General features: G+C 47.2%; 1 long non-coding RNA gene across 1 annotated transcript in view; it reads right to left on the bottom strand.

Annotated features, from left to right (window-relative positions):
* Positions 1-4,614: 4,614 nt before the first annotated feature.
* LOC146789675 (uncharacterized) overlaps positions 4,615-20,976 on the bottom strand; it is a 124,615-nt gene continuing 108,253 nt past the window's right edge. The window contains exons 2-5 of the long non-coding RNA XR_014969852.1: positions 11,347-11,503; positions 9,401-9,652; positions 8,882-9,157; positions 4,615-4,885 (exon numbers count right to left, since the gene is read on the bottom strand). This is a non-coding gene — a long non-coding RNA (uncharacterized LOC146789675). The remainder of the gene's footprint in view (positions 4,886-8,881; positions 9,158-9,400; positions 9,653-11,346; positions 11,504-20,976) is intronic.

Here is a 20,976-nt window from a genome sequence, read left to right as displayed (position 1 = left end):
GTGCCATCCTCAGCTTCATACCCCAGTACCTTCACTTCCCCAACACTGCTCAGGGACAGCTGGAGACAAAGCAAGGCTTCTACGCCATAGCTGGATTCCCGGCCGTGTTGGGTGCAATCGACTGCACACATGTCCCTCTTGTGCCCCCTGCGGATACTGCACACCGGATGTATGATGTTACAACGCATACTTTTACAACGCATGCACTTACAACGCAATTTTTACAACGCAACATCCACTACAACGCATTCCATTACATCGCATGACACTACAACGCATTTTTAAAAACTACCTTTACAACGCATTCCATTACATCCCATACAACCTTTACAACGCATACCATTACAACGCATAATATTACATTGCATTTAAGGTAAGTGTTGGATAGTATAGGGGTAAAAATTACTATTCTCACTCCAGGGGGTGCAACAGTAGGGTAAGTGTTGGATAGTATAGGGGTAAAAATTACTATTCTAACTCCAGGGGGTGCAACAGTAGGGTAAGTGTTGGATAGTTTAGGGGTAAAAATTACTATTCTAACTCCAGGGGGTGCAACAGTAGGGTAAGTGTTGGATAGTATAGGGGTAAAAATTACTATTCTAACTCCAGGGGGTGCAACAGTAGGGTAAGTGTTGGATAGTGTAGGGGTAAAAATTACTATTCTAACTCCAGGGGGTGCAACAGTAGGGTAAGTGTTGGATAGTATAGGGGTAAAAATTACTATTCTAACTCCAGGGGGTGCAACAGTAGGGTAAGTGTTGGATAGTGTAGGGGTAAAAATTACTATTCTAACTCCAGGGGGTGCAATAGTAGGGTAAGTGTTGGATAGTATAGGGGTAAAAATTACTATTCTAACTCCAGGGGGTGCAACAGTAGGGTAAGTGTTGGATAGTGTAGGGGTTTTACCCCTATACTATCCAATACTTACCTTAAATGCAATGTAATATTATGCGTTGTAATGGTATGCGTTGTAAAGGTAGTATGCGATGTAATGGAATGCGTTGTAAAGGTAGTTTTTAAAAATGCGTTGTAGTGTCATGCGATGTAATGGAATGCATTGTAGTGGATGTTGCGTTGTAAAAATTGCGTTGTAAGTGTAGTGCGTTGTAAAAGTTGTGTTGTAAAGGTTGTTCCCCCTGCACACCAATACCGCAACAGAAAGCATCAGCATTCCATCAATGTGCAGGCAATAGTGGACCACCGGGGACTCTTCACCAATGTCGTCGCCAACTACCCAGGCAGTGTGCATGATTCCTTCATCTTCCGACAGTCCATCATCAACCAGCGCTTGGTAAGTGCCAAATCAACACATCACACACCCCAAAGCCACAAACACACAACGCACAACTGTGGGAATGCACACATGACCAAACCACATACACATGTCAAACTACACCACCACCTACGAGACACGTCTACACCACACCATGGTCATCCTGGGCTACCCCAGCACACAATATAAACATTACATGGCACCACAGTCACACAACAGCTGAACTTGTGGGGATGCGGAATGCAGCCATGTGCGAGGATGCAAGTGACCCATGAGTGGGAATGTACACAACGAGAAGTGAGGCGTGGATGTGCAGGATAGGCATGGGAATGCAAACAACTGATATGTCCATGCAGACCACAACTGCTGATGACTGGAGAGTAGTGAGCAGTGGACACAACCTTGTCACCCCAGGCCGTGGGACAGATAGCGGAAGTGTAGCACGCTGCGTCTCCCCCTGAGTGCATGTGCATAGTGAGGTGGCCTGAGTACGCCAGGGCTGCGCAGTGGTGTTGTGACAAATCCCATTGCGCAGGGCGTGATCCACTCCCGGGAAGGCCAACGTCACTGACAGTGCGGCGCCGTGCAGCCTGCCACGAGGCCGACACCGTGAGCAGCGGGGCCTGCGACCCTGTGCGCCTGCTGAACCCCAGGACGCTGATGCACAGACCAGGCCTGCCCGCCCCAGTGCTGCACTGCTCACCTGACGACACCGACGTGTGTCAAAGAGGGCCCAACACGTGCCAGTACAAGCACCAAGCCCCAGTCACGCAACCTCTGCAGCCTCCGCAGTCCATCGCTGCCTCCCCCGATGCTGGTCTACATCACTCCTTACTAATTTACATGCTCCACCGGCGTCCTCTTCGGCCCAGTAGGTCCCACATGTGGAACAGTGTCCTGAGTCCTGAATGGCAGTGACCCTAAGTCCGTGGTAGCGGCCACAGCACAAGACTCCCTCCGATCAGTGAGGCATAATTCCATATCGCAGGCCTGCAACACGTGGTGCCATTAACTCTGTGCGCCATGAGTGACCGTCATCCTCCAGGCGGAACATCGTTGGTGTCTGAGCCTGTAGCCTGGGGGTTGTCATCAGCAACGGACAGGCACGGACTTGGTGTCTGGCCTGGGTCTGTGTCATTCATAGCCACAATTTTGCCGGACACAGCTGGCATGTGCCCTCTGCATTATGCCCTGGGGGTAGGCCTCCCTTTCTCCCCAGTGACACTCTGCGGAAGGCACCCAAGACACATGTGAGGCCCTGCTCTGCCCTCATGACCCTACCCCAGTCTCCCGCAGGTCAGCGTCCCATGGTGGTGGGCCTGTGTCGGCCGCAGTGCATCCGGGACCACTAGCCCTGTGCGACTCGAGTCATTCCCCCTTGTTGTACTGACATTGCATTTCTGAGTTCCTGATGACTGTTCGAGTTGTTGCCAACACCAGCTACTCCCTGAGGGCTGGTTTACACTCACCTCACACACGGCCAACACAGGCGTCACTGAATTAGTGGGCCTGCCATCACATCCTGCCGAACCAAGTATTGACTCTTTTCTCCCTGCACTGTCACAGGTGATCAAGCATATGCACTCTGCCCTTGGATGATGACACCCCTCTGAGACCCGAACACACCTGTCCAGAGGAGGTACAGTGCGTCCCACATAAGCCCAAGGGGCATCGTTGAATGCACATTTGGCATGTTGAAGTCACGTTTCAGGTGCCTGGACGTCACAGGTGGAAAGCTCCTGTACAGCCCGGACATTGTGTGCAAGATGATCGTTGCATGTTGTGTGTTGCACAACATCTGTGTTCGCACCCATGCCCCATGGATCTCAGTTCCAGAGGTACCGGACGATGATGGTGATGATGGGGCAGGTGGCCCACATCCCACTGCAGCTACAGCAGGAATAGCCCGTAGGAACTCTATCATTGACACTTACTTCTCATGAGCACGTCACATTGTGGCTGTCCATGGCAATCATGGGACAATAGAAGATGTCCAATTGCACTGCATGTGTGATTAAAACATATTTGCGGGTTGTACTTGTACATTGTCATGTTACATTTTCCTGTGGTTTCAGATGTGATTTGCCAGTTGTGTCCTGTGTTCAGTTGTGGATCGGTTGCTGTTTGTACCGGGATGTTGTCAATGTCGAGGTGCACTTCTGCTTATGTGCGTATGCTGCAAGGTGGGCGAGTCGCTCCTGCGGCTCTGATTTGTCTGCCACTGGTCTCTGTTGGTTCTATTCTTCCAAGGTGCTTGGATGTTGTGGTGTACATGTGGTTCTCTGCAGTCAGTCAGGGTGCATCCGTGGTACTCCGCTGTTGATGTATTTTTTTCTGTGGTATTTTCTGTATACTGTTCTTATGCTTTTTCCCGCATTACGTGTGAGTATTGCTGCCCTGGCGCTGGTTGTCACTGTTTTCTTATCGCGCTTTGGCCCATCGCAGGTTTTTTGGCTTTGGGGTTTGTGTTTTTATCTCCGTCGAGGTGGTTGTATCACGGGCATTGGCCGCGGTTTCGGCAAACTATTTCATGGGGCCGCCTTGTTGTGACTTCCACGTTGACACAGGGTTATTTTCCCGCGATAGGCTGCGATGTTGAGAGTTGCGTTAAGCTACTCTTGCGGTAGTTATCACACATTCTTGTGAATATACCCCTAAGTTACTCCGTTTACGATTTGGGCTGTTCTCAATGACTGACTGTCTTCCGAAATGGCATCTGAGGCCTCTCACAACTAAGTGCAGACTTTGGCATCAACAAGAACAATCCCTTAGTCACATCTTATTGATATGCCATACATTATTCACCGAACGCAAGACATCTTTAACCAACAGGGCATCGGATCTTGCCGCCATGCGCTACTCTTCTGCATGAAAGGCGACTTCCCCCAAGCGATTGAATCTTTCCTACAATTTATGCTTAAAGCAAATATGTTGCTGAGAGTTGAGTGGTCAACTGTCGCTTAGATTTAGCAAAATAAAAATCTGAGCCAGCAATAGCAGTTCAAATCTGTACTTTATAGTTTGGCTTGCACTCATACCATTGCACTCTGTTTCGGATGCATGGGGGTGATAGCATAAGGCATTGGATGTGCCTTTCTAAAATGGTCATCAAGCCGCAAAAGAACATGATTTTAGATTTCTTGTTGGCTTTTAGGCCAAATATCTGTTCCTATAAGCTCAAGACCCACCTTGGTTTACTTGTATCTTTTTAACAGTATCAACATTTTATCATTGCGTGAATCTGTAAAATATTTATGATTTTAATTAATTGAAATAAACATACTTTGACTATCACTAATAAAAGCAATACAATTTGAGAACAAAATGTAATGAGCACTGTATTTGGTAATGTCTCTTTAATGATTTTACGTTACAACCATTTATTTTGGCAAGAGTGCTGATTTACATTAAACACACTTTTGCTTTAATGTCGTTTTGTTTGATGAATGCAGCTAGAACATGATTTATTTTGATGCTCAAGCCCTCACATTGTAGAAAATGTCAAACTGCACCATGCTATCATTTTCCTCTCCATTCAGGCCTGGCAGGTTTCCAAGCATCAGTGCAAATCTCCTGCCGCTGTGCCATTTTGGTCTATTAGAATCCCTGGGTCTAGGAAATGAAAAAAACATTTTTTAATAAAAAAAGATTTGACTTCAGATAAAGCAATAATTTGGGCCCTGGCGAGTGCCCTTGCATCTCACATCAAAATGATCTCCTTCATCACTCAAAGGGCTGCACAGAATGAAAACGAGACCAGGCCATGTGTAGTTTATTAAAATTTAGCAATGAGGTAAACATGAATTTTTCGTCTGTGTAGGCTCTTAGATTAGGATCAATCTACTGCAATATTTATTTTGCTTGGTATTGTAATATATTTGACCTATATCTCCCTTTATGTTTATGCTAATGGCCAGCAGCATATTTAATATGTCTAGCACAGTCTATCCCATTTGCTCACAGTAATTTTGTGCGTCTTCGCTGGGGAGAGCCCCATCATAGAACATTGATGATTGAGTGGTGCGCCGAGCTGGGAAGGAACTTATTTTGGTGTGAAATAAAAACTGAATTGAAGTACATTATTTTATCGATGGTAACTGAATTGTATTAATATATGTTATATATATTTTACCCAGTGGTGGACGCCACAGTGTAGTTATAGTTAGGATTTGTTTTCCATAGACAAAACGTTTTTTGGTTTGCTAACAACTTTGGCGCCATTTGACAAATCTTCACAAAACTTTCCAAGAAAAATCAAATTCACTTAAGCTCTTTCCTGGAATATTTCTGGGTGATCCATCAAGCAGGGCCAAGAAAAAAGGGGTATCCCAAAAGCAAATTTCCCCATGCATTTTTCTTAGACTTCTTTAAGCAGCGCTACTGCAAAAAAGTGCTAAATGGAGATATACCAAATTTGTCAGGAAGCTAAATCTTGGTCCACATATTGCGCTTTTTATGATTTGATGGATATCCGTTCAGTAGTTTTGAAAAATAAAGGTACACAATCATTTGTATATGCGAAGAACTCCGTCATAAACCTCCAAAATGCTGGACAGAGGAAACGGACCCAATCTTCTGAGTGCAAGATATTTATTTAATCCATTAGTGTACCATGCACCGCCATGACGCCTTTCAGCCCCAAAACAGAGGCCTTGATCACATTTGTATATATGGATCGGTGGGTCCGTGAGAGTCATTACAGGATTCGGGGACTTAGTCCCCTGCCATGTAGATGAAAACAAAATGATATGAGAGGGCAGGGTAGGGATGTGGAGAAGTGTGGCTCACTGGTTAGAGTAGGCAGACCTGGAAGCAGAGGTCAGCCCGGGACCAGGGTTCAATTCCCGGCTCGGCTGGGTCTTGAGTCCATAAATTGTCCATGGACTTGATAATTCTTGCTCCAGTGCATACTCATTTCATGGGTTCACACTCTGCAACTCTGGGCAATAGCTTGCTTAATCTCCACAATGGCCCCTCGCGGTGGGATGCCTGGCTTTCACCTTGTGGATGCCCTGCTGGGTTATCTCACAGGGGAATACCAGGATGGGTTCCCTAAGCAAGCGCTTAGAGACCGGTTGGTGATTTGCGCTATATAAATATCTGCACATTTACACATATCTGCACAGGGATGCCCTGCCCTCCTAGGCCCCATGGGGTCCCCCACAGAGTCGAAAAGAAAATTGGCACATTTTGCTGTGATTCCACGGGAGGGTAAAGAAAGAATTGAAATTGTGGCCACAATTTTGTAATATATATCAGGAAAGTGCCCTCTTACCCAGCCCAGCCCAGCCCATTTAGGACCCCAGGGTTCCCATCCCCCAGGACCAGGTATATTTGAGGGAAGGGGCATGCAGCCCTCCTCCCTGAGTTGATGGTGGCTCCGAGGACCTCGCCACCCTGGCCAATTTCTTTTTTTTAAAAGGAGGGGCCTGCACAGTGCCTCTCCCAAGCCATTGAAGGACCAGGGAACCCCATCCGGTCCCCAGGGCTATCTAGGGCTCCAGGAGGGGGGGCGCATGGCCCCCTTCCAACTGTTTAAAGCGCTGGGGAGGTGGTGGACCCCGGGGCTGAGGGTACGCAACAGACCCCCGCATTTTAACTGAGAGTGCCAAGGGGAGGTGGTGGTCCCTGGGGCAGTGTGGGGGGGCTCGAGCCCCCCCACTTCGTTTTTCAAAGTAGCCCTGGGGAGGTGACAGCTCAAATTTAAATCATATAGCTTCGGGAAGGTGGTGGTTCCCGGGGTTTGGGTTGCCCGAAAGGCCCCCCCCCGAACTAAATAAATTATAGACCCGGGAAGGTGGCAGTCCCTGGGGCTTGGGGTGGCCCATGAGGCCCCCGCCCTAAAATAACTTTATGCCTCGGGGAGGTGGTGGTCCTGGGGGGGTGACAGCCCAAATTTAAATCATATAGCTTCGGGAAGGTGGTGCTTCCTGGGTTTTGGGTTGCCCGAAAGGCCCCCCCGAACTAAATAAATTATAGACCCGGGAAGGAGGCAGTCCCTGGGGCGTGGGGTGGCCCATGAGGCCCCCACCCTAAAATAACTTTATGCCTCGGGGAGGTGGTGGTCCCCGGGGCTTGGGGGGGCCTTCAAGGCCCGCGCGACCTAAATAAATGATAGACCCGGGGAGGTCGTGGTCCCTGGGGCTTGGGGTGGCCCATGAGGCCCCACCCTAAAATAACTTAATGCCCCGGGGAGGTGGCGGTCCCTGGGACAGTGTGGGGGGCCTGGCCCCCCACGCTCTTTTCTTTAAAGTCCTGGGGAGGTGGCAGGCCCTGGGGTTGCGGGGTGGCACACAAGGCCCCCTGCCCTAAAATAACTTAATGCCCCGGGGAGGTGTCAGTTTCTGGGGCAGCGTGGGGGGCAGGAGCCCCCCATGCTTTTTTAAAAAAAAGCCCCAGGAAGGTGCCAGTACCCAGGGCTGCGGGGGGCGCATGCCCCCCGCATATGATAAACTAAGCCCCAGGGAGGTGGCAGTCCCCGGGTCTGCAGGGGCCTCCCAGGTCCCCGCTACATTATTAGGTATTGTCCCCGGGACCTGGCCCACCCAGGGCTTATAGAAAATAAAGCGCGGGACCCCACGTTTTGTTTATTTTTCTTTTTCAGCGGGATTCGCGCGCCCAGCGTGAATTCTGTCAATTTTTTCTTTAAAAAAAAAGCTTTTATGGGTCATGGGGGTCCATGTGGGATCCCCTGAACAGGCCTAGGGGGGTCAGTGTGTTTGTACCCTGCCCCCTTTTCTTGATTTTTATCTTTGTTTTTGTTACTGTTTTGCTAACACTTTTTGGTCTGGAGTGTTGGCAGCTAATCAGAATGAAGCTCATTCTAGGGAGGGTTTGTGAATCCTCCTTAGCCCTCAGATATCAATATTTTAATTTTTTTAATCTCTCAGGAACTACTGAACGGATTTACACCATTTAAAAAAAAAACACGTTTTCTGGACTAAAGCCTACCTTTTTTTGCCAAATTTGGTGCAATTCCGTTCAGCAGTTTGGGCTGTAGCTTTGTCTAAAGTTCCTATAGAAATTAACATGGAGAAAATGCGTTTTGGGACCCCCCCTTTTTTGTCAGCCCCCGCTTGATGAGTCACCTTGAAACTTTCAAAACAGGAGCTGATGTGAGCGAACCGTTAGTTTGGAAAATTTCACGAAGGTTCCTCAAACAGCGCCAAAGAGATTGGCAAAAGAAAAAAACACGTTTTGAATAGAAACAAGGTCCTAACTATAACTACCAACTGGCGATCGCCAGTAGGTAATATATATATCTGTATGTAGATAGATAGATAGATAGATAAATAGATAGATAGATAGATAGATAGATAGATAGATAGATAGATAGATAGATAGATAGATAGATAGATAGATAGATAGATAGATAGATAGATAGATAGATAGATAGATAGATAGATAGATAGATAGATAGATTGATAGATAGATAGATAGATAGATAGATAGATAGATAGATAGATAGATAGATAGATAGATAGATAGATAGATAGATAGATAGATAGATAGATAGATAGATAGATAGATAGATAGATAGATAGATAGATAGATAGATAGATAGATATGTATATATATATATTTTTTTTCTTTTTTCAAAACACACACCTCTGCCAAAGAGAACGGAGACGCACTCAACTCCAAGCGTCATTCCTTATCAATCTTCAAACAATCCAGGTACTATTTTTGTGAGGAGGCCCAACTCGTTTCAAACTTTTCAGACCTTTTTCATGGGCCAATTAATGACAATCACAGTGTGCTGCACTTTCCATCCATTTATTTGCATGATAACAATTGGGCTTGTGTGAGTGTCTCGATGACTTCCACATTGCTGCATTCTGGGATTGGAAATTCACAGCACGAACATTTGGTAACCATCAAGACCTGCAATAGGTAAGCATATTGTCAATATCATATGACACATTGCCCAGATTGTCTCTTCATATTTACAGTTCGCTAAAAGTTCCACACAGGGCTACAATTCCATGCCCCGCAGGCACGCTAAATTTAGTGGTTTTGCTGCCTCCCGGCTAGCCCACCGAAACGCGCAGGTGTCCTGTGTTAGGTGTTGCGACACATGAATTAATTATATGCAAAAAAAGGAATGACTAAAGAAAGCGGACTCACCAGTTTTTCTGGTTGTTTCGCGGAGTGAGTGCAGCTGAAATGCTTCAAACGAGCGGTCATTGTGGTGGAATATGAGGTCACTCCAGCATTTCTGTAGTTAGGGTTGGATAAGCATTTCAATTGAAAAGGCATTTTGTGTTTTCTCAATAACTTTAGCGCTGTTCAGTGGATCTGCCTGAACCTTTCCAAAAAACAGAACTTCCACCTTGGATTCTTCAAGGTATGTTTCGTGTAGATTTGTCAAGAGAGGACCTAAAATGGGGAGGAGGGGAAAAGTGGCATTTCCCATTTTATCAACAATAGGACTCTTTATTCCTCGAAATACCAAAGTATAATGGCATAATTGCGGTCACTAGTGATGTCATCAACAATACTATTTGAGATGTCATCAGTGATGTCATCATTGATGTAATTTCACAGGCCATAATTGATATCATATGTAAGATCATAAACATGACAAAGTGAGTTATGCTTACTGTATGTTACCATAATTGATGAATCTCATGTGATTTTATGCTTTGTTTTGTAGCCATAACTTCACTTGAGTTGTGTTTTTCCCAGTGCAATTCTTCTTTTTTTTTTAAATCTATGTTAAGGTGTAATAATAATCAAAGCTAATCATAACTTATTTTTAAAGTTTCAGGTTTTTTTTCACAACAAATTCTATCACATTTTGGCTCTAAATCAAGGTCTATTTGTCCCACAAACATACACAAAACTTTGAGTTTTTCAATCAATTTTTATAGCTTGGTAATCATATACCACATTCAACAATTTGATACACTGATCCCACTGAGGTGGTCAACCCATTCTATGCTTGCCCTTTGCCCGCATGAAGCAGGGTTGGCCTACAGCCATGTGCCTAATCTGCCACAGGAAGCCAACTCCTGCTTTGCACCTCCTTTGGCTAGATGCAGAGGGGCTGCACCAGATCCACGTCCGGCTGCCACCTCCCACTGGAAAAACCCCTTGGCCATGCACAGCAGTAGTTTGTCGCACCGACGTGCACTGCGGGACTTGGCAACAGGGCCTGGTCCTTGGCCTGGCCCTGCCCCAATATGCTGGGAGCAGCCAAACCTTGCTGAGCGTGGGCTCAGGCAGCAACACTTTTCTCAAGTTGCAGCAAGACAATCAGAGAGCTTCACATGTGCAAACCAACCCAATTTTTGTATTTGGGGACCCAAAATGGGCAATGAGTTAAGAAGCCCCTCAGCCAGTTCATGTTTGCATATGTTTTTAATTTGGGTCTTGAGAAAATCTGTGAAACCATATTCAAGCACCTCATCGGATCAGCAATGTCATCAATGATGTCATGTACCACGTCATGACGGAAATGTGAAGTCATAAGCAGTGCATGATGGGTGCACGAGTTACAGTTAGTTCAATAAACAACAACTGGCGACTTTAACAGGGATTTTGTTGTTTAAATATTAGTTCTTCTCTCATTTCAACACCTAACTATAACTTCACTTTAATCCTTTCAGTTAATATATACAAGAGAGAATAGACAGATAAATATGAGAGAAATTTTAATGGAAGTGGATCACAGGATAAAGGAGAAAGTATGAATAAAGAACATGAAATTGTTGAGGTAAACATTGAATAAAATACAGAGGGTAAAGAAAGGGGGGCTGAGATTTAGAAATGAAAAGAGGTGAATGAGAGTCTGACCAATCGTGATGAAAGAGGGTCAGAAGAAAACAATAGAAACACTCTTCAAGAGTAGCAGAAGAGAACGAAACTAAGGGTAGAGTGAGTTAGAAGAGAGTGTGAGGACAAAGAGAGAATATAATAGTGGACGAAGGGAACGCATTGCAAAATGTCTTCATAAGAGAGGCGTTTCTTTGAATTTGGAGGGAGAATTATAATGGCAATTTTGGACCTGATGTTGGGGGTTTGGAAAAGTGACGTTTTCACAGTTGGGGCCTGATGTAAAGTTTGGTTACCTGTCCTCCAAACCGCCAGTTTCAGATGTACTCCACTCTTACCACTGTCCTGCATGCAGTTTGTCCAATGTGTCATCAAATTTAAAGTTCCGTTACCGAAGCAGGTTTTTTCCACCACAACTGCTCCTGCCCATGTGGCTGGACGTTAGGGGCCAGTCTGAGGAGAAAACACACATTAAGTTAGGTCTGACAGGCATTAGGGGCAGGGTGGAAGATCTTTGTATGTGTGGTCATTGAAATGTATCCACCAAAATAGGGGAACATTTCCAGAACCCATATTAAAAAATGTCCCTAAGGCATTGAGAGAGTTCTCAATGTACATTATAGGCAGTTTGAAGCTCTTTCTGTACAAGACTGCAATTGCATGGAAATATTGAACAGAGGGGACAGTAGCAAAACGCATTAGCAAAGCCCATAGGTCTGGTGGTGGCTGAGAGCCCTTTAGTTTTATCAATGCATGTTTTATTTTATTATGATTTTTTGGAAACCTTATTGTTGGGGAAGCTGGAGGACTCTCATCAGTCTAAAAAACCAAAATGTCTAAAAGCACAAATATTTTTGGTCTCAAAGAGCACTCGTTGGCAAACTCGTTCCTGGCACTAAAGGGGACAAATTTTTGTGTGTCGAGGTTCTCCTCGTGAAATAGGGGGGTGCTATCACTCACAGTAAATGTAACCAAGAGATGAATGTGTCGGACTCACTCCTCCATGCTGTAAGTACTGGGAGGGGAGGGGGAGGTTGGGGGGAATCTGGATGTCACATTACCATTTTAAAAGAATCTTGGAACACCCATTTTACTGACTCTATTAACCATATTTATGACTTATTCTTATTTGATTCCACCACGCATTTTGCACTCAGGTGCAATGATTCCTGTGCCAAAGGTGTAGCTATCAATGGGGCTGGCTGCAGGTAAGTGGCACCAGAGCCCTGGGGGGAGATTTACTAAAATGTCACGCAACGCAATGCAGCCCCCAGCAAGGCTGTGCTGCGTTGCGCAACAGGGAGGGAGCAGGAGAGCGCCATATCTTCAAAGATGGCTATCTCCTCCCCTTTCACCTTGCACCGGCACTGATTACAGCTACCGTGTGACATGCACACACCTTAGCGCTAGGGTGTGTGCATGAGTCTAGCATAGGTTTTGTACAGGAAAGGTACCCTTCCTGTACACAAAACTATGCTAGACACAAGGGACAGCTTTTCCCACTTTGTATGTGTGCTGCACAGTGCATCATGCATGCAAAGTCGGAAAAGGAAAGAGAAATTAAAGCATTTCTCCTTCCTTGCGCCATATTATCAAGGTCTGGCGATAAATATCGCGAAACGAGCTTAGCGCTTACATATCTATCGCGGGCTATCTCTGGAATTTTTCGCCCGGTTAGCGCGTTATCAACAACGCGCATTGCCGAGGCGATAACAATTCCAGAGATAGTGGGGATATCACCGTTTTCCATGGTGGAAAACGGCGATATCCTAGATGATAGGGCCTGTGGTCTTAGCCACACAATCCACCCCCCATGTTAGGTATGCCTTAACAAGGAATATAAAAGACGTTAAATTCCTGCGTTAAGGCATACTTAACGTGATTTTAAATATCGCTAACCCTCCTTGTCAATATGACAAAGCTGGGTTAGCGATATTTTCCCAAGGGAGTCTTGTCAGGCACGACTCCTTTGCATCTCATTAGCGATGCGATCGGAGGTGTGCTGACAAGGGGCACTATCCAGCTTGCTGATAGGGCGATAAAAATATCGCCGCATTAGCGGAAAAAAGTGCCGCTAAAGCGGCGATATTGCCCTTGATAATATGCCCCTATGTTAGCACTGTTGGCGCAGTGCGAATTTGGGGGCATATCAGCAACACCCGGCGCTAATTATCGCTCAGCGCTCTTAGCGTAAGGATAATTATCGCCGGGTAACGTGGATTTTTATCGCTGAGATAGCGTGCTATTAGCAACGCTTATCTCCTCAGCGATAAAAATCCTCACGCTAACTGCCTAACGTGAGATTATCGCTGGAAACTCAGTGATAATCTCACGCAATGTGGCGTTAGCTTGCTGATAGGGACTCACAAACTTAGCCATGATATCCACCCTCCATAGGATATCATGGCTAAGTCAGTCCTGAAGCAGGCATAAGGAAAGTAGCGATAACAGGGGTTATCTCTACTTTTCCTGACGCTATGCTTCATAGCGTGGGGCTTGATGATAGGGAATATGGCGTGCCCTACGAAATTCGTGTTATTTATTTAATTGTTTACTTACCTGCAATTATCCATATTCCGGTTTTTAGAACCCCCCACCCTGCCCCTCCCCCGCCCCGCCTTACCACCCCACGGAACTCCCTCCACGGGCCACGGCTGGAGAAATGTAGCTTAGCGACATTTCTCCTGTCATGTTAGGGCAGGAACGCCCACTTTGCATCTCATTAGAGATGCAAAGTTGGGCGTAAAGAATCCCCACGCTAAAGCAAGGTTTCAGGCGTTAGCGTGGCCTAGCTAATTAGGCGATAAAATTATCGCCGCTTTTCGGACGAAAACGGCCGCAAAAGCGGTGATAATTTTTTATCTCTAGCTTGTAAATATGCCCCTTAATGCTGACGAATGCAGTGGCAGATAAGACTTGAGGACTCACTCTATCTGATACATTGACCATTCACTGATAACTTGTGCATATTTGTTTTTGCGCAGCGGTTTCTTTATAATCGAAAAACAAAGCATAAAATGTACAACAAAGGAGCTTCATTTAAAGAGGCGCGTCTAGACCCATATACGGCGTAATGAAAACGCAGCAGCTAGACATGTGGAACTGGCCCGAGTTAAAGGTCATATGAGAAGAAAGTTGGAATCTGTCTGAAGACAGGTTTTTTGGCAATTGCACCTCCGCTGAGAAAATGTGGTTAATAGACCAGAGGGAAGGAATACAGGTGATTTCTTCTATGAGACGCACTAACAAATCCGCCACATCAAAGACATCCAGTAGATGGCGCTGTTGTCTGGTGTTCTCAGAAGAGCAATCCAGTGTAAAAGTTTAGTTACTCTTTCTGATCCGAGTATATCACGGCAATGTCAACATGGAGAAAACCATGAACATCTGCTTTAATGGCATTTAGCGCGAGAACGGAGAATCTGTGTGCCAATATTTCTAGAGAGAAAGTGTGACGTAGCCAGGGCTACGGATTTCGGAGCTAAGAGTCAAGTTCGAGTCCAGTGTATGCTCAACAACATACTGTGATTCTGGGTACATCACCTAATCTCTCACAGGGCCGGCTTTAGGGGGTGCGACCGGTGTGGCCGCACTTGGCGATGCCCTGGGGGCGTGGGAGTGGTGTATTGGGGCTGTGACCTCATAGGGGGCACTGCGTTCAGAAATGACTTACGACTCAGGCAGCAATAAAAATGTCAATATAACTTTTGTGATTACTGTACCTTGTGATCATTGTACCTGCCGGACGCAACAACAAATGCTGCCTTGCATCTACCGTTCACCTGCCTCCACTTCTGGCTCAGCTCCATCCCTGGACTCAGGGCCGAACTGGGAACCACAACCGGCCCTGGCAAAGTGCTCCGCCGGCACCCTCCCCCAGGGACGGGGGTGCCCCCGAGCTCTTTGCCAGGGCGGTTTTCGGCCGATTTTGTTACAGGCCAGATTTTGCAGCTATGCTGCAAAAACGGCCCTGTAACAAACACGGCCCCCAGGGGCCCGGAACCAGCCCCCACCCGTGCGGCGCACCGGGGGATTGCCCGGTGCCCACCACGGCCAGTCCGGCCCTGCCTGGACTCACTGCCCATGGAGAAACGCGTGTTGCGCCCCATCCCCGCCGCTCTGGAGGACACTCCTATTCCCACCTCGCCACCAAGTCCTGGAATGCACTCCCCATCACCTCTGAATATCACCCTTGTTGACAGACTTCAGGAAGAAACTTAGACCTGGCTCTTCGACTGAAACCCACAGCCCAGCACCTGGATACCCTCACGGGTAATAGGCTGTGCTACACAAGTACTGTATGATTGATTGATTGAGAGAGAGAAAGAGCAGAGTTTTGTCTGGTGGCAGTTTTGATTTGGCATAAAGTATCGCAGAGGGTTAATATGCCTGCTGCAAAGAACAGAACTGTATTTTATGTGCATAGCTGAGTGGAATAGTAAAACCAGTCATTACCAGAGCTTTAAAACAAATGAAATGTATGTGAGAGAGATCATGGAGGGATAGGGGGACTTTGACTGGGTGGTGGTGAGGGAATCCAAGAGGAGGTCATAAAGGTGTGCCAAAAAAGAATGTAGCACTAGGCGCCACCAGCGCTAAAACCGGCCCTGAGCTCTCTGTGTCTAAAAACATGAATGTGGGCTTGTTTAATGAAATAGGTGGTCATGTTAAGCTTCACATTGCCCTTGGACCGAGTTCATGCTATAAAATAAAAACTACAAAAAGTGCAATGGCTACATTCATGCATAATTTATATAGTTCACTTTAGTTTGTAGTTTAATAGACGTCATGCAAGACCCTTGGCCTGGAGGGCATCAGAGTGCTGTATACGAAAGTTAATTGAATACCAGTATATGTTACGGACATACACATAATAGCAAACATGACTTCATTTCTCAGGTAAGACAAGTGATGTGAATAACCGAAGGCAAACGAGAGTTATCATTTATGTGCCATGAGTAATAAAATCATTGTTTTTAGATATACCTTTGTATTGCGCCCCTTCGACTCTTAAGCTATATAAATAAGAGTTATGCTACTATTATACATTTTAAGATTTCTTAATTTATTGAACTTGGAAGAAATTTAGCCTTGCAAAGATTAAAGCGCCTGACCTGCAGATGTCAGAGGTTCCAACTGAACCACAGAGCTGGATACCTATGTTATAAAATCCTCAGTGTAAGGGATAAGCAGATAATTCATGGGTGGCTCATCTCTAGGAGCATCGGGGACACGCCATCCCTATTTTAATGTCTAAACTATAATTACCTCCATGTCCCTTGTCCTCAACCCAGTCATTAGTTATGAGGTTAGTTGTCCAATCCGAGAACAGGAAACAAAGCAGGAAATGATACCTAACCCCACCCACCCTGAGCTGGATACTACAAGAGTGTAGCATTTCTCCCAGCACTTCCTGTTTTGTTTCCTGTCCTTTGGACACAAGACAATGGAATGCTGAATTCTTTGCTTGGAATTGACTTCCATCACAGTCGGGATTGTTAGCTTCTCTGCTGAACTTAAGAGCTTCATCCTTAGCTATGTGGGAGCTACGCTAAAGTGAAGGGCTGGAATGCATTGCCTCCTCATAAGTCTTCTTCGTCACATGACTAACATAGTGAGCTTCAGTTCCCCAACAGAACCCTCCAAGCACATTAGCGCTCTAGCTCTCCCTTCTCTCCCTAACATGGCCAACCTCCTTCACCCCATACCTAGTATGAGAGGAGGCACGAACCACCCCACTTCATGTATTTTTTGGTTCTGCCCTGCAGACTCTTCTAGAAAGTTACAGGTAAGTGGGGCGAGGTCATGAGGGAGCCGACCCTGAGGCCAGTTGGAAGCCCTGCTAAGCGGGCTCTTGTGACTATGTTGGGTTGAAGTACGGGTGGTCCATGAGTGTGCGAGGTGCAGAAGGCCGGCCATAGCGAGCCCTTACCTTTTTTGTTTCACAGCCCTGCTTCAGCCGACTCACATATTGAGGAAGCCTCTCCTTACTCGGATGCCATCTTTCTGGGATCTTTTCCCTGCGGCCACTGAGCCGCTTTAGGATGCGGTGCAGGAGGTCCTTATGGTGGGTGTTGCAGGTCCTGATTGCCATGGGGGCCAGAGCAAGTCTCCTAGAGAGCTTTTTGAGCATTGGGCTGTGGTAGGGAAGCCGGCTCATTATGATGCTAGGGCTGTTACACGTCACGCTTTCCTGGACTACTGAGAGTAGCTGGGGAATATGGATGTTCAGTTCAGGCTGGCAGCGTGCACGCTGCTTGTGTAGGTGGTTGCTTGGCAACCAGCCCGGCTTCCAATGGTTTTTGGGCTTTTACGACAGGATCAGCCCACATTAAACCTGGCTCCCTAGGGACGGTTCGATGCCTGACCGAAGTGTGTGTCAAGATGTTGAATGATGTGGTACCACAAGTGGGGGCAGGCCATAGTGTGCAGACTCCAGCAGAGTCTCCATCCTTGCAGGCCATTCAGCAGATGATCCAGGCTGCGGTGACTGCAGCGGTTAAGGAGCGTGAGGACCCTTCTTTCCCTAAGAGGCAGAGTGTTGAGCCTTCCACAAGTGCCGAGGCTGACGGAGAGGAGGATGATCTCCGGGGACGATTTGTGCAGGGGCAGGAGCTTAATAAGGTTCTGCAGCATACCAAGGATAACTTTGCATTCTCTGTGCCTCCGGTGGAGGACGTATCACAAGATTTCTTTATGCAGTCCTGGAGGCGTGATCTTGAGTCCCTTGCCTGCATCCCTCTATCAAGAAGGTGATGGATATTGAGTGTCAATAGGTGGACAAGCAGTCTTTCCCGTTGTACTTATCTAAGCGTTATCCTCTTCAAGACTTTTCTAAGGGTTTTCTGGTGGTAGGTAAGATAGATTCATTGATGGCTGGGCTGTCCTCTCAGAGGACCGTCATTTCGGAGAATGCCTCACCTTCGGACCCGGAGGACAAGAGGGTGGAGGCGGCAGTAAAAAGGTCTTACGCCGCCGTAAACGTCTCCATTAGGGCCTCTGCTATCTCTCCTACACAATCCAATCTCTTTTGAAGGACTACAAGACTCTTGCTGAACTCATGGAGGAAAGAGTGGACATCATGCCTACCCTGGCAGTCATGGAACAACAGGATGTTGTCAGACATTTCCTTTGATACCTTGGGGTCGGAGGCTTCTCAGCAGGTGCTGCTCTTCAGGCCAAGCACCAGGTCTGGCTGCACCACTGGAAGGGTGAAGCAGCGCGGAAGTCCATTCTAATGAAGATTCCTTTCTCCAGGATGAAACTGTTTGGTGCTCCTTTGGAAGAGATGGTGAAAAAATCGGTGGAGGATGGCAAACTGTTGGCTCCCAATTGTCCTTCTAAGGGTAGATTCTTTGGCCCCAAGAGTGCCTTCGGTCTGTCTTCTGCTCCATGGGGTAACCTGCAGTTTTGTGGGAGAGGACGTGGCTAGGGTGTCCCTTTCTCCCACAAGTTCTGGTCTCAGCAGTCAGATGTTGGCTCCACCACCTCATCGAAGTCCTTACTGTCCGAGGGGCCCCGATGGTCATCTCCCTAGAAGGGGGGGGGGGGGGTTCTGTTGTCGAATTTCATGGAGACTTGGGGGAAGCCAGTCACCGACCAGTGGGTCTTATGGATTGTGGAGGAGGGCTACACAATTGCCTATGATTTGCCGCACTCAGAGTTTTTTGTACACACTCCTTTTCCCTCAGCTGCTGCAAAGAGGGAGGCTCTTTTGGTGGATATTTGTGTTCTTCTCGCTAAAGGGTCAATTCATCCAGTTTGGGTCTGTCAGAGGGCTCACAGTGTTTACTTGATCCTCTTCCTGGTAAGAAAGGCATCAGGGAATTAACGTCCTTTGCTGGATTTGAAGCGGGTTAAACTCGTTTGTCCCTCAAGTTAAGTTTAAGATGTTATCTTTGCAGGAGATCCTTTCTTTGCTGGTTCAAGGGGGCGTGTTGGCTTCCTTGGATCTGCTTGATGCCTATCTGCACTTGCTGATTCATCAGGCCTCCCAGCAATTCCTCAGGTTCTATGTGGGCCCAGGCATTTTCAGTTCAAGGTATTACCTTTGGTTTGTCTTCTGCCCGAGAGATTTTACTAAAGTCTTGGCTTCCTTAGTTGGCCTCATCCATAGGGAGGGCATTCAGGCGTTCCAGTACCATGATGACTGGCTGATTTATGCCCCTTCTTTTTCCAAGGGAACTTTTCATGTCCGGAGGGTCTGCGAGATTCTGGAGGTCCATGGCTTCCTGCTCAACCACAAGAAGTCGCATCTGGTTCCCAACCAGGACCTGGTGTTCATTGGGGGTCACCTAGACATGGCCAAGGGGCTGGTGTTTTTGCCAACAGAGAGGAGGGTAATCTTAAGGAGGGACCTGGGTCTGCGCTGGATTCAGCCCTGGTGCATAAGTGGTTGAGATTATAGGGCTTGATGTCAGCAGCAATCAACATATTGTCGTGAGCTCGGTTGCACTTGTACCCATTAGTGAACCATCTCCTGTCCCACCGGTCCCCTTTTTCTGCCAATTAAGATCTTCCTGTGGTGGTGTCCCTTTAGATCTAGATCGCCCTGGGTTGGTGGATGGAAGAGGCCAATCTTGCGAGGGGTCTGACCTTTTAGGTGTCCTCCTCCCGGGTGCTGACAATGGATGCCAGCAATCTGGGCTGGGGGCGACTCTGGAGTCCTGGCCTGTGCAGGGGCTATGAGATCACCTGCAGACTGGTTGTTCTTCCAACTTTAGGGAAGGCTGTTCAGGTGTCTTGTCAGGAATTTGAATCAGCCCTCAGGGGTCATCATGTGCTGGCCCAGATGGACAATCAGGTAGTGATGGGTTATCTCAATCATCAGGGGGGTTGCAGGGTTCAATCCTTGTGGCTCCTGGCTCAGGAGATTCTGACCTGGGCAGAGAGCACTGTGTTGTCTCTAAGGGTGGTGTATCTCCCTGGGAAGGAGAATTGTGCAGTGGACCACCTGCGCAAGGTTTCCCCCCATGAATTTGATCTCTTTGCCGACTGAAGTGTTTCTTGTGTTGCAGAAGAGGTTTGGGTGTCCGACGGTGGACCTATTTATGGACAAAGACAATGTTTTCCTGTCCTGCTTCTGCAAAATTACTCCCTGTCTGGAAGAATGGCTGGTGGATGTGATGTCCTTCAGATGGCCAGACGTCCTACTTTACATATTTCCTCTGACCCCCTTTATTACCAGCGTGTTGTGCAAGATCTGCCTGGAGAGGGTTTTTGTTCTATTAGTGGTGCCGGACTATGTCCAGCGTTCATGGTATCCTCTGCTGAGGGAGCGTGGGGTTCAAGTGTGTTGGGCAGTTCCTGACCATCCGTATCCTCTGAGGGGTTTGCATCTGCCGGCGGGGGTTCTGCGGTGGCTCCATCTTCAGGCCTGGCTATTGAAAGAGCGATTCTGTTGTCCTGAGGTTGCTCGGCAGAGGTGGTGGGCCTGCTTCAGGGCTCCAGATGTCCGTTGATTCTAAGGTCGTATTCCAGACATTGGGGTCATTATCTATGTGGTGTGTCACTAAGGGGCTGGACTCTGGTTCGGTGGATCCGATTATGATACTGGATTTTCTGTCTGATGGTTTTTCATTGGGCTCGGCTCCATCTGCTTTTTGGGTACAGTGGGCAGCCTTGCGGCCTTCCTGGAGTCCACATTTGGATGAGTTGGATCCTTTGGTTTCCAGGTTGATGCGTAGCTTCTTTTTTCAGCGTCCTCGAGAGATTTGTCCTTCCCCGGTCTGGGATCTTCTGTTGGTGTTGGGGTCACTGCTGGTTGCTTCTTTCAAACCTTTGGGGGCAGTGGACATTAAGGGTGTTTTTTGGTGACTATTGAGCCAGCTGGTAGGATTGGGGAGTTGGGGTCTTCTTTGAGATCTCCTCCTTTCTTGAGAGTGTTGACGGATCGCATTGTCCCGTGCTCTGATCCAAAGTTCTTG

The sequence above is a fragment of the Triturus cristatus genome, chromosome 10, assembly GCF_964204655.1.
Source record: "Triturus cristatus chromosome 10, aTriCri1.1, whole genome shotgun sequence".
In the NCBI taxonomy this organism is placed as follows: Eukaryota; Metazoa; Chordata; class Amphibia; order Caudata; family Salamandridae; genus Triturus; species Triturus cristatus.
This window is presented reverse-complemented; position numbering and strand designations above follow the sequence as displayed.